Source organism: Cebus imitator, unplaced genomic scaffold (assembly GCF_001604975.1).
Source record: "Cebus imitator isolate Cc_AM_T3 unplaced genomic scaffold, Cebus_imitator-1.0 Scaffold196, whole genome shotgun sequence".
Taxonomy (NCBI): Eukaryota; Metazoa; Chordata; class Mammalia; order Primates; family Cebidae; genus Cebus; species Cebus imitator.
In genome coordinates this window covers 1,153,765-1,159,605 of record NW_016107511.1, presented here as the reverse complement: position 1 = coordinate 1,159,605, position 5,841 = coordinate 1,153,765, and the positions used below count along the sequence as shown (strand labels likewise).

General features: G+C 39.0%; 1 pseudogene; it reads left to right on the top strand.

The window, feature by feature from the left end:
* The first annotated feature begins 526 nt into the window (after nt 1-526).
* Nucleotides 527-1,760, top strand: LOC108316981 (annotated as a pseudogene).
* The last annotated feature ends 4,081 nt before the right edge of the window (nt 1,761-5,841 follow it).

Below are 5,841 nucleotides of genomic sequence, written 5' to 3'. Positions count from 1 at the left end.
TGTTCAAATGTATCCATTGGCAAAGTAGGAAAGAAAAAAAAGTAGTTAATGGATGTTTGTAAGGAGACCACTGAGATGAGCAGGAGCACAGAGCAACAGCCTCTGCTTCCCTGAATTTCTAAGAAATCACAGCCAGGTATGATGGCTCATGTCTGTAATCCCATCACTCTGAGAGGCTTAAGTGGGAGGATTACTTGAGCCTAGGAGTTCAAGACCAACCTGGGCAACATGATGAGACTCCCATCTCGATTAAAAAAAATTTTTTTTAATTACCCAGGCATAGTGGTTTACACCTGTAGTGTCAGCTACCGAAGAGGCTGAGGCCAGGAAGATCTCTAGAGTCCAGGATGATGCCACTACACTCCAGCCTGGAGGACAGACTGAGACCAATGAACTACTTGTAAAGAATCATTGACTCAACCTACAAGCATTTTGCATGACAAAGATATCAGTGTTAAATGAAGATCACCTTTTATATGCCTTCTTTTTTGCCTTACGTTATATTTTTGTAGACTTTGTTAGAAACATGGTGATGGGAAAGGTGAAAAGTTTGACAATAAGCTTTTGACTGTTTTAATGACAGCAATGTCCCTGTGTATTCTAGTGGGGATATCATCTCAAGAAGGATGAATTTAGAAGTTACTGGCAAAATCAGAGTCAAATCTCTTAAAATTCATGCAAGAGGATGTTTAGAAGTATGCTTGGCTGAATCTAGAAACACTGGCACCAATACTGCGTGTACACAGAATTACATTGCAGAAGTAGAATATTTCAACCATAAAGATATCTTAATTGGGCATGAAAGAGACAATAATAATTCCAAAGAAGGCTTCAAGGCTATTCATTCAGGAAGGCATGAATATGCATTCAGCTGTAAGCGTCCACAGACACCACTTGCTACTTCATTTAAAGGCAGTCATGGTGTGTGCACTGTTGTGTGAAAGCTGAATCTCACAGGCCTTGGCTACTAACAGTAACATCCAAGAAGGAATTTACAGTCTTTGAATATATAAATATGAACACTCCTTCATCACTCTCACCCCAAGCAGGCACAGAAGAAAAGACACTCGGTTGCTGGTTTTCTACCTCAGGCTCAATATCCTCAAGTGCCAAACTTGAAAGGAAGGGCTATAACACGGGTGAATCAACTCAGATATTTGCTAAGACTGAGAACTGCTCTTCCCAAATGCTGGTGCCAGAGTCAGACATTACCAAACACAAGCCTTCCATGCCAAAGGGGAAATGAAGGAAGTAAAACAGTGCATGGCTAACTTGCATGAGGAATGCTTGTCATTTGGAAAGAGAGATGTGGAATGGCAAGTTGCTGAAAATTCCACCAGTTTCTCCCTCTATTTTCCACTGTGGTATAATCTGTGGAATATTCACTAATGGAATATGCAGATATTCCTGGAGCTATGAATTTATTTATTAATTTGCCACTTGCCATCGGCACCATTCCTCTACATCCATTGGGTAGCAGAGCCTGAAATATAAGCAGGCGGCATAACGTGAATACAAACTGGCTTGGTTTATCCCTTCCTGAAAGACCCAAAGCACCACCCAGTTATGCAGAAGGGGTAACAGAGGAACAAAGGCAGAATAATCTTGTACCATGAGTGCCTGCGATGACCTCAGGAAAGTGCTCCAAGGCCCACTGTTTGCATATATCCAAGAGTTTCGGTTCCTGCCTCTACCTCTTTATTCAGAGATGGAATCCTGATCAGTCAACAGATGATAGACCATCCTGCCCCTCTGATTGAGGGAGCACTTGGTTGAATCAGGTTGATGCAGGTTCCAATCTGTATCTCTTCTGGCTGAGGACAGAGAAGTATCTTGGAGACAAGTTTTCAGAGGAAGTAGAATTGCTTTTGCCCAGAAAAGTGGTGAATACGCGAAATAACCAGTGATCACCTTTAGAAGCCTGCAGCTAACACTCTGGAACTGCTTCAATATGCTTGAAGATCTGAGCTTTTCTCCTTTTAAACCAGCACATTCTCAGAGCTGTCTTCTTAGTCTGTGGTCATATGTGTCAAGGCACCAGGTTGTAATGAAGGATGATGTTCTTCTTCTGATTTAAAAATTTGTACATGCTCAGGGCTTACATTGTGCAGTTCAATGTCACTACAGCTTTTTTGTTTTTCCATTTTTGCCAGACTCTTGATGCTCGTTTAAAACTTGTTTGTGGTCGGCACAACAAGGAACAAAAGAAAGCTTTGAAAAAAACTTAAACATAAAAAGAATAAAAATACACTGACTTGTTAAAAAATTTAATGGAGCCTGGACTTTACCTGCACATGCACATGCTCAGAGTTGTCTGACTGGACTGACCATGTATCACCTCTTCAGCTTGGATCCTATTGTGGATTTATTTAAAAACATCAATTGCCTTTAAGCCAATCCTTTTTGCTGTATGTTTGGCAGCTTATTGCTGTAAATACTAAACAGATAATATGGGGAAAAAAAAGAGATAAGAGGAGGAAGCTAATAAAAGACTTTGTTAAGACTGTATACCTTTCGGTTTTGTTAGAATTTGTTGCTTTTCTTCTATTACAACAAAGCAGCATTTCCACTGACTAAAACCACAGGTGAATGCATCACTTGTCAAACTATTTGAAAGCCATTTGTGTTTTGTTGCACTGTTGAGTCATTTTGTTTGTTTCTTTATTTGGTTGGCATTTTGGAGAAGAAAATTTGAAAACAGAATGCGCATGAAAATCATGACTCATCCACATTCCCTTTTTATCATCACATGCAAGAAAAAACTGGCAGAGCTAATAATGAAGTAAAGAAGGGCAGGAACACAGATACCAGCAAGGAGTTAAGGGCTATTGCTTTTAAAAATTAGTATTTTTATTGTATTTAAAGTGTGGAAATTTTTTAGCCACTGGGGAACGGAGGGAAAAGTGTACTTATTTTTGTACAGTTGCTTAATTACCTCCAAAACACAAATGTTGAAAATCATATTTGCTGATGTGAAGTATTTTAATGAATGCAAATCCATATATTGAGGTTGTGATTCGAGAGCTCAATTTACGCATTTGCTATCTTGCTCAAGCTTGGCACAGCATGAAAATCCAAAGTACATAATATTTCCAAAGTATATAATTTCAAATTAAAAATACTAGAAAGTTTGCTGTGATAATTGTTTTGTATTTTTCTTTTTTAATGAAAGTACTTTTTTATGGCCTGAAGAATAATTTGTTAAACATGAGAAATCACTCACTTTGAGTAGATATAGATAAGACGAGGAGCAATCACATGAGTAAATTATAGTTTACATTAAAGATAATTTTTAGTTGGCTCATGACAAATAGACCAGCATTCATGATAACATTTCATCATTTTCCAAGGTATCAAGTGTACTGATTTTGTGTGCGTTTTAGAAGGAATTTAGTTCTGACTTTTTAAATGAAAATCGGCATCTCTGATGTTGCAACATACATGTGAAATGGGTGATAGATCTATCTTGCCATTTAACCTCAGTTAATAAAGTGGCAGAAAAAGTTTTTTTTAAAAGAGTTAATGTTTAGCTTTTAACCTTCACAATAAGATTTTTTTTTTTTTTTTTTGACAGAGTCTTGCTCTGTCGCCAGGCTGGAGTACACTGGTGCAATCTTGGCTCACTGCAACCTCCGCCTCCTGGGTTCAAGCTATCCTTCTGTGTATCTGGGACTACAGGTGCACACCACCACACCCATCTAATTTTTGTATTTTTAGTAGAGATGAGGTTTCACCATTTTGGCCAGGATGGCCTCGATCTCTTGACCTTGTGATCCTCCTGCCTCAGCCTCCCAAAGTGCTGGGATTACAGGCATGAGCTACCGCACCTGGCCCCACAACAGGATTTTTGAGCTCACAACAATTAATAGAGTTGGAAGATGAGCTTTGTTGAGGGAGAAAAGGGTACACCAAATTCCCAATCACCGCTAGCATATTAAAAGCCAACTCAGGCTGGCTCAAAGGTGAGAGTCTTGCTCTAAGCTAGAAGGTGGAAGGGTATGAGACAGACATAGGTGTATGACATTCTGGAAAAGGCAAAACTTTGGAGACAGTAAAAACATCAGCAGTTGCCACTTGTTAGGGAGGAGGGAGAGATTAATAGACAACACAGAGGATTTTTAGGGCACTGGAGCTATTCTGTGTAATACTATAATGGTGGATACATGTCACTACACCTTTGTCAAATCTCTTCATGTAGTTTTGAGGTCTTCCCCTTTCCGTAAACTAGGTTTTTTGAATCCTGTCTACCTCTTAATGTCTATCCGAGAGAAGGCAAGATAAAGACCTTTGAAATAATGCTTAAGATTTTTGTAATTATAACCCCATGTTAATCAATGTCTAGTTATGCATATTCTATTAACAGTTTCCAGAAAAGTAGCCTGTTCTGGATATTTATTACTAATTTCCAGAAATCGTTTACTGCCAGTATAATGCAAATTTTATTTCTGTGTAGAAAATAATTTCCAGACCCTCGTGTCACATTACTTTTGGTTAGGGGTTATTGTTGGAGTTCAATAAATAATAATAAATTATTATTTATTACATATTTAAATTCAATGAGCTCTCTTCTTTTAAAACAGAACCAAGAACCAATGACTTTCAGAGAATGATGAACTCTCCAACAATAACCCCTGCCAAAATAATGTGACATGAGGGTCTAGAAATTATTTTCTACACTGAAATAAAATTTGCATTATACTGTCAGTAAACTGTTTCTCGATGCATGAAAGAATCTCCACAGCACAAATGCTTAGGCAAGTCTCCCCTGGAGAAGAACATCCCCGCATGAACGTACTTCCTCTGTATGGATGATGGGCAGGAGAACAGAAACACCTGAGCACTGGACTGGAGGTGAAAAGTTCTATGTGGGACTCACTAGATTTAGAATCTTGTAAGTTATGAGTCATTTACAGATCTCAGATTACCATATGTAAAATGAAGGGTTTTTAATGAATGGCTGCAATCTGGAGTTTCTCTCCACAGGTGTTCTTACACGTGCTGATTCTAATTGGGGATAGAAAAAAGAGCCCTTGACTTCCTCCCCAACCCCCTGATTTGTGCTAACCTGTTGCTTTTCTCTGTACTAATTTCCTCTTTGATGGTTTTTATAGCAATGAATGTTAAAAGGCTGATTGGCTGGAGAAGTATGGCAGATAGAGTGAATTATAATGGACAGAGTCAGTAAGAAGACACTTTACAGAGGAGTTGACTGAAGATTTCAAGGGCTTTGTGGTCTGTGTTAAGGGTTTTGGCCTTTATCCTGTGGAGCCACAGGGATGAAATGGAAACCATTACACTCCCTCTGCCTGTCCTGGTTCATTTGTCCAAAAATGACCAACTCAAACACCAGTGCCTCTTGCCTGATGCCTTTCTTGATCACTTGCTGGATACATTCTCCTGAAACAGTGACTTTGTTACACTTTCATTTTTAAAAAGCATATTCCTAATGTAGAGAGTCTGGAGTGCAGCAATGGTAAAGGCCAGAAAACAAGTTTGCAAATTATTGTAAGGGATTCATAAAATAGGTATTGATGTTGTAAATTAAGGAAGTAGCCTGGGATAAAGAGGAGTCCATGGGTTTAAGAGATGTTATGAAGGTAGAATAAGCAGTACTTTCTTATTAACTGAATATTGAGGTAGGGGATGGATGGCAGGAGGGATAGTGAAAAAGGCCTAGGGTAATCCAGGTCTGACTTACGTAACTGAAGGGACATAATGCCAGGTTTATTAAAACAGGGCTGTCTGTAATCCCAGCACTTTGGGAGGCCAAGTTGGGCAGATCACTAGGTCAGGAGTTCGAAACCAGCCTGGCCAACATGGTGAAAACTTGTCTCTACAAAA